This window comes from Pinus tabuliformis, chromosome 8 (assembly GCF_031772625.1).
Source record: "Pinus tabuliformis cultivar Carrire ecotype Pingquan chromosome 8, CPIR1, whole genome shotgun sequence".
Classification (NCBI taxonomy): Eukaryota; Viridiplantae; Streptophyta; class Pinopsida; order Pinales; family Pinaceae; genus Pinus; species Pinus tabuliformis.
In genome coordinates this window covers 122,181,639-122,190,111 of record NC_142294.1, presented here as the reverse complement: position 1 = coordinate 122,190,111, position 8,473 = coordinate 122,181,639, and the positions used below count along the sequence as shown (strand labels likewise).

The window sequence follows — 8,473 nt, the reverse complement described above, 5'->3', positions numbered from 1 at the left end:
ATCATTTGGGAAAGTTATGCATTCCTCAAACTGAAAGAGTTAACATAATCTGAGAAGCACATACTTCTCTAATATCAGGTCATTTTGGTGTAAGTAAAATAGTTGCACAGCTGCAAAGATTCTGCTATTGGCCAAGAATGCATGAAATAGTTTCTAGATATATTAAAGGGTATACCATGTGTGCTAAAAGCAAGCCCAACAATAGAAAATTAGGCTTTTACACTCCACTTCCAGTTCCTTCTCATCCTTGGGAAAGTGTTTCCATGGACTTTGTTGGGGGACTGCCAAAATCTAGAAAAGGTCATGACTATTTATATGTTATTGTGGACAGGTTCAGCAAAATGTATATTTTAATACCTTGTAACAAATAGATTACAGTTGAACAAACAACGAAGTAGTTCTTTCAGCATGTCTGGGTGCATTTTGGGTTACCCACTTCCATAGTACTTGATCGAGATTCCCGATTTGTTGGGAAGTTTTAGTCAAGTCTATGGGAATTGATGGACACTAGACTAAAGAAGAGCACAACATTTCATCCACAAATAGATGGCCAAACAGAGGTGGTCAATAGGACAGTGATCCATTTTCTCAGGGGATATTGCAGCAAGCATCCCAAGCTTTGGGATGAACATTTTTGTTATGTACAACATGCTTACAACTATGCTAAACATTCTTCTACACAAAGATCTCCTTTTGAGACTTTTTTTGGTTTTATGCCAAGGTCTCCCTTGGATTTTGTCTTTATTAAAGACATAACAGTTGATGGACATAGTGATGTGGACAAAGCAACTAAGTTCATTAAACAGATCCAAGAAATTCACTAGGCAGTGAAGAAACAATTGGAAAAGAGCTAAGCCAAGTATAAGGCAAGGCATGATAAGCATCGAATTGAACATAGCTTCCATGTTGGTGATCAAGTCTAGCTGTACATCAGCAAAGACAGGATGCAAGGTGAAGGTAAGAAGCTGAAGCCAATAAGGTATGGGCCTTTCAAGATACTTGAGAAAATTGGTGAGAACGCTTTTCGCCTTGATTTGCCAGCTTACATGCACGTCTATTCAGGAGTTAATGCAGAGGACTTGAGACTATTTGAACCTTCATTGATTGAAGATCCTGAAGAGCAAAGTCAGTTGCCTTATATTGATGATCTGTTGCCTGAATATCTCAATGAGTTGCAGGAAGATACAGTTTTGGACAGGAAGGTGAGAACTACGTGCAGAGGGGATGTTGAGTACCTCAGAATAGGACTCAAAGGTTCAAAACCAAGCAGTGTAAGATGGATAGAGATTGGGCAAGTGAGGAAGCTGTATCCTCACTTTATTGGTGCTTAAAAACCAACTTTTGGTGGTCCAAAAGCCTTTTCAGTGGGAAGGTGTGATCCAAAAGGGATCCAAGAAACCCTCTAAGTCTTAAAAGATCAAAACAATCGCAAAAGGATGAACTCTTATAAAAGTTAGATTACACTATCAAGAGGCAAAAACATGAAGAAATAATGGAAAAATAGAGTATCGGCGGTTTAACACTACTTTGCATGAGAGCCGTCGAATCTGGTCGATCAACAGTCCAGATTCGATCAGCATATCGCAAATCAGCGGAGGCCATCGGGAGGCTATCAGAGACTGCCACTTAAAACAATGTGATAGAGATTAGCATGGTCAACAGGGACCGTCGATCAACCGTGCAGATCGATGGCCCGGGTTGACTTGCGATATCACGTCGGAGAAACACATGGGAGCGCTTACCAATGACCCAGGGCTCTTGTGATATGCGATTGCGACAAGGTGCATCAAAAATTTGCATCGAAGCTACACAGAGGAGCGGGGTCATATACATATATGCGATACGATAAGCCGGACCCGACAAGGCTACAAGCGATATTGGGTATAATTTGAGATCCGCCAAATGACAGATTTCTATGTATTTCACGTATTTCGTTTATTAAACGAAATACAAAGGATAATGTGCTGATGCAATGAACCCGACCCAAAAGGGTTTATTAATATTGTTGTATGTTGTTTCAAGTTTGATATGAGCAAGATTTTAATGTTTTTAATGTATTTTTTATATAAAGGGAAATCACAAAACAAGTAGGATTTCGGGAGGACCGAAGGCAGTAAGTGGTTTGGGTCGGGCTCCGCCCAAGCCCATATAATGGCTGCCACGTGTCCAGACTAAGGAGAGATAAAACCACCTTTATCAAGCGGTTAACCCCCGTACGAAAGGGCCACCCTAAATGAACCATAGCCATTGGATCTGGATCTCCCAGATCAACAATGGATAAGCGATGTCAGTATACAGGCAGACCTGATAGGAGTTATAAGGCGAATTCATAATGTTTGAAGTCCGATAAAAGAGTGTTTAGCAGAATTTTCCTGTGTTTGAACGTATTTCTCTGTGTAAATAGAGAACGACAATTTCAAAGGATTTCAAAGGCCCAATGACCCATTCCGTTACAGTACAGGTGGCCACCATCCCTGAAAGCGTTTAGCAATGATTGTTAATGCTCAGAGGGGGATCTGAGTGAACAGAGGTCGAAAAGCCAGAGAGCTCGAGAAGAGGAAACAAATAGACAGCACCGATTGGCTTTAAATCCATAGATTGACAGAAAACAGGCATGCAGTGTTGCGATAGAGCAAAGACAGAGACAAAGAGTGATAGAGAGAGTCTGTGTACTCAGAGAGGCTTGAGGGGTTCAAGCAAAACTCTTGTTGTTGTATCTGTTGTTTGTTGAGACTCAAATTGAGCTCATATTGTTGTAAAACTCTGCTTCTAAAGACATAATAGAGAGGCCACCACTGAAGGCTGGACCAGGAGATGTAGCCCAGGAGTTTTGGGTGAACTCCATATTAAACTTGCTCTGTTTATGTGTGTTGTCTATTATGTTTCTTTAACTTCTTCATTGTCTATGTATTTCGCAATATTATCGATCCATTTCACAAAGTAACATAGGCATATCCATGCACATGAGTCTGTAATACCTTAATAAATGTCTTAGATATCATTATCAGATCAAGTGGTTTTCCAGTAAAGATGTCCTCCACAGTCACATGCATGAAACTCTTTGTTAAACACACATGGGCAACTAGCATAATCTAAAGGATAAAACATGAGAGTACATCTTTTATTAACAACTGATATACATTTATAGTACATTGTTTGACCATTGGGTTTCACATCCCAAGGTCTCTTAGACTCCTTTTGTCTATTCGGCTTCCACACTAACCCATTGAGGATTAGGTGTCCAACATTCTCCCCCTTAATCCAAAGGTTTATGTATGAGTCCAAGAAGAGAGATGTAATACAAAATGTGAAAAAATGCATGGCAGCACTAGGCTAAATGTGCTCTCTGAAATGTTGGTATAAAGGGTGGTGGTTTAAGGATGACCACCAACACTAGAACGCTTAGTGCAGTTCCTGGAACTCTTCCAAAACTGGCAAGAAGCTGAAGTCTTCTGCTAGAGGAAGTGCTCCTATTGTTTTGAAGAGGGAAATCTTCAACCCATAAAGGGAGGTCTCACCCTGCATAAAAGGGAGAACTTCAACCTGAAAAGGGAAGTCTCAACCTGTGATGGTTTAAGGATGACCAACAACTCTGGAATGCTTAATGCAATTCCTGGAACTCTTCCAAAATTGGATAGAGGAAGTGTCCCCACTTTTGTTCCTGGAATTCTTCCGAAACTGGCAAAAAGCTGAACTCTTCTGCTAGAGGAAGTGTCCCAGATTACCAACTGAAGGCATGTTCAGGGGCATCTTTGTTTCTGGCTACAACTCTGAATCTAGTATGGCAGGTTGTGGCTCAGGCTCGCTTGATGTGACTTTGAAGCTTATAGATGACCATCATTTCCCCCCTATCAAATACAAGGTGAGATGATGGAACTGCAAGATTGTTCAATACTCTGGAACAAGTTCTGACATGTGTTTGGAATATCTTCTTGGCTGTTGATGCCCATTTCCAAGAAGCGATCCATCCAAGATGAATCTTTGTTCTTGCAGGACGTTTATTTCTGAAGCATCTATGTGAAGAATGACTAGTTTTATGACAGTGCTTACATGGATGAAGATCAAAGCAGTGATCTTTCAAATGGCCAACTCGGTCACACTGTTGGAATTTCACAATCTGTTGTTGTTGTCGCTGCTGTGGAAGAGGGGCAGAATCTGGAACAGCTGAAGGTGAACTGTCATGAGGAACAGGTGAACTGTCATGAATGAATCCAGCACTCTGAAACTGAATGGGTTTTGAGTAGTATGGAATATGAAAGGACAAGTCCTTGTCATATCCAAGACCAGTTCTGTGCTTGTTGTGGAAAAGTTGTTCCCAAGGTCTGATGATGGGCTTGGGAAGTGCAGACTAAGTTTCTGCATCTGCATGTACAACTGCAGCTTTATTGGGTACTAAATCTGAACCAACTGTAACATTATTGACTTGCTTCTGATGGGTTGCAGTCTCAATGTTCTGAACAGAAAAATGTTCAGAATGACTCCTCTATTTTAATTCTTCTTGTTGTAGCTGAGATTCAAGCTGCAAAAAATCGATCTTTTCCTGTGCATTTTGTAGACAGACCTGAATGTCTGTGAGAGAAACTTTGTTGACTTTTAATGTATCATGAGTAGTAGACAATATCAGAGTTTTGAGGAACTCTAATACTTAGCTGATTCTGGCCATTTTCTCCAATGTTAAACTTACACTTTAAGCCAACTATGAACCAATGTCACTACAACGTATTCTCAAAGTTTGTTCTCTCAGAAAACTACAACAATCAAATGAGATTATTCCTTGAGGAATGAATCAAAGGCTAGATTTTAACTCTACTTATTCTCCAAATCCACACACAACGATGGTTGGTTGCATTCATATACAAGGAAAGTATATTGTGCATTCCCAAACAATGAAACTCAAACGCTACAACAAATAAAATACTTGTTTTTCCACTCAGAAATATATATCAGCAAGGATGCAAGCTTTACATAGATATCTATTCAAGAAATACAGTGTATTTTATCAATTTTACACCCAAGGTTCAAGGAGGAACTTCCTTCACAACACTGGTAGAGGGCTCATATTTTGTCCCTAATGATTTTCGGTTTGGCTGACCTTCTAATCTAAATACGTTGCAGCCCTTCGGAGTTTCTTGTTCAGGTAGTCTTCTCGGTCGATAACTCTGGTTGATGATAACATTCAGATGACTACAAGCAACTGTAGCTTTTAAAAACTAGGGAAAATTCCCATTTTATCTCGAATAATTGAATATCATTCACTTATCTCATCCAGCCTCTCCGCAGTGGAATTCTCTTTAACAATTGTTTCAGGTGAGTCACGCTGCATAAACAGAAGAGATTGGAGGAAGCCGTATAATTTTGTCCACACCGGCCATTGGAAATGTCAAAGACAATAGTACAGCCCGTTGGGCAAAAAAGATTAACGAACGTGGCCGTAGTTCGCTTGAAGAAACACGGAATGCATTTTGAAATTGCTTGTTATAAGAATAAAGTGCTCTCATGGCGGTCAAGAGTAGAGAAGGATTTGGATGAGGTGTTGCAGTCTCATACAGTGTATTCAAATGTCTCCAAAGGAATTCTGGAAAAATCTAAGGACTTGATAAAATCTTTTGGAACAGATGATCATGAAAATATATGGTTGGAGGTTCTTAACAAAGGTGAGCTCCAAATTGCGGGAAAGGAGAGAGAATCTCAGTTATCAAGCCAGTTCCGTGACATTGCAACAATTGTGATGGAGAAGACAATCAACCCTGATACAATCAACATGATTGAACGCCTAATGCACAAAGTCCATTTTTCTATAGATCCTCACAAAAGTTCAAATCAACAGGCTCTGGATCTTATTCGGGAGCTCCAAAAGCATTTTCCCATAAAAAGATCGCCAATGAGGTTGCGACTTGTAATCCCTGAGATTCAGGAAGCCAATTTCTTGCAGAAAATTCAAAACTGGAATCCTTGCATTGTGTCCAAAGAGGTCTCTGGTAATCAGCTGTCTATGGTTTGTCAGATTGAACCTGGTTACTTCCGAGATTGTGATGGCGTAGTACGAGATTGTAAAGGGAGGCTTGAAATTCTCTCTGCGCCTGTACACAAGGAGGAAGATGTGGGACCAACACGAGTGGGGCAGCGTATGGTGAGTGTAAATACAATGTAATACCAGTGTTATATAATACCAGTGACCACAAAGGCAAACACAAAGGCAACGTTCAACTATATGGCAGGAAAATGTCTACCGCTGTTATCCTCCAAACACACTGTTTGCACCATCAGTCAACACTTTGTAAATAGAACCATTTGAATGAGGCATTGGGTATATTCGATCGTACGGGCAGCCCAGTGGACTATCCTACATATGTTTCAATATTGCAGACCTGCATTCAGAAAAAATCTTTGGCAGAGGGCAAACTTATCCATGCTCACATCAATCAGACTGGATTTAGCACAGACAGATTTCTACGAAACACGCTTCTCAATATGTATGTGAAGTGCGGGAGCCTGGCTGACCAACGGAGATTTGTTCAAACCATTATTAAATGGAGGAAGCAGTACCTCAGGGCTGCCTGCTGAAACACTGGTCGCAACCGGCGTAGAGCAAGCATGCATGTACAGCTCAAACCAAGGTCTGGCACTTTGCAATGTCTAGAACGCTCCACTCAGTAACTTCAAAAGCACTCTCAGAAAACAAAAGTTTCCTTGGAGCAGAGGTGTATTGGGTATACACAGCATTAAACACTGGAAGAGTTGAGTGATATTACACGAGTAATGGAGCAGACCAGCGTTAAATCTCAGGCAGAGGCAGCATGGTATCAACCTGGAGTGTGGTGCTGTGAGGAGCAAGAGCGAATACCATAGAGCGGATAGGTATGTTAACGCACAGGGCCTCTTTTTTTTTTATGAAACACTCATGGACAGTGCAGACAGTGCAGGTAAACAGTGTCTAGACCTGGCAGCGACAGTGGAGGGAGCAGGTCAGTATAAATGGAATATGGCAGACAGAACGCAGGCAGTGTCAGACAAAGGTTATGCAGAGATGAGCAACGCAGAGGACAATACAGGAATATTAATGAACAGCTGATTATATGAAACAACGTCAGGGGCAGCGCAGCGTTACATGTAGGTGATTATAAAAAAAGGTCAGCAGCGTTATTATATGTCAGAGCAAAGCAAGAGCAGTGCAAAAAAATGGCACTGGAGAAATGATAGGTTGCAGCTAAAATTTAGCTGATAAAATATTCATGAGAAAATATTCATGAGATGCAAAATTGATGGCAGAAATGATTTGCGCATAAAGGCCATAAAACAAGTGACTCAAAATAATTATGCAGGGTAGGAATATGCCTGCTCTGATACCATGTTAAACACACATGGGCAACCATCATAATCTAAAGGATAAAACATGAGAGTACATATTTTATTAACAACTGATATACATTTATAGTATATTGTTTGACCGTTGGGTTTCACATCCCAAGGTCTCTTAGACTCCTTTTGTCTATTCGGCTTCCACACTAACCCATTGAGGATTAGGTGTCCAACACTCTTGTAACACTTTGTCAGATTCTTATTTCAATAAACAGTTGAGCAGAATACCTTCATGATTCCTCCAAAACAAAGCATTATCTACTATGCAAAATTTTAAGGATTTCATTTTTAAAAACCTGCTTTTGGCCCTCGATAATTTAGGAGGATCTTGTAGATTTAGTAAAACATACATGATGTTGGTATACCATGATGATTCAATAAAGGCCTGGCTGATTGGTGGAGTCGCCATCTCCTCTTCATTATCCATTTCTGCAATAAAATTTATATCTAAGGCCTGACAGTTCGATTCAGCCATGAGCTTGGCTAAACCTTGGCCTTTGATTAACTTTGTTGGTTTGATTTCTAGGTCATATTCCAATATAGTAGCGATCCATTTCCCTCTCTTTCCATCTGGACCTTCCTGAGTTAGGATGTCCTTGACTACTGAATTAGGGACATAGGCTACTATATGAGAATATAAAATGTAAACTCTAAAATCTTTGATAGCTTTGACCAAAGCAAAGGCTTGTTTTTCCATTATGTTGTATTTTAAGGGGGCATCCCTCAGGGCTTTGCTAAAAAAGGCAATAGGTTGTTCATAACCCTGATCATTTTTCTGCAGTAGAACTGCAACAATTGTATGGTATGAAGGAAAGGAAAATAAAACGAAATCTCTGTCAAATTTTGGATTGATCAAAACTGGTGTTTTAGTTAAGGCTAGCTTAATGTCTTCAAAGGATTTCTTAGCCTCAATAGTCCACTTTATGGTCGAATCTTTTTTCAACATATTGTTCACTGATCTAATTAATTCTACTAGGTTAGAAATAAATCTCCTAAGAAAGTTAATTTTCCTTAAAAAGGCTTGTAATTCCTTAATGCTCCTAGGATGTTGTATCTGTAAGATGGCTTCTATTCTTGCAGGATCTATTTGGATACCATCTTTTGAGATTATATG

The 8,473-nt window shown here is 40.0% G+C and overlaps 1 pseudogene; it reads left to right on the top strand.

The window, feature by feature from the left end:
* The first annotated feature begins 5,157 nt into the window (after positions 1–5,157).
* On the top strand, positions 5,158–7,072 carry LOC149234432 (uncharacterized; annotated as a pseudogene).
* Positions 7,073–8,473: the final 1,401 nt, after the last annotated feature.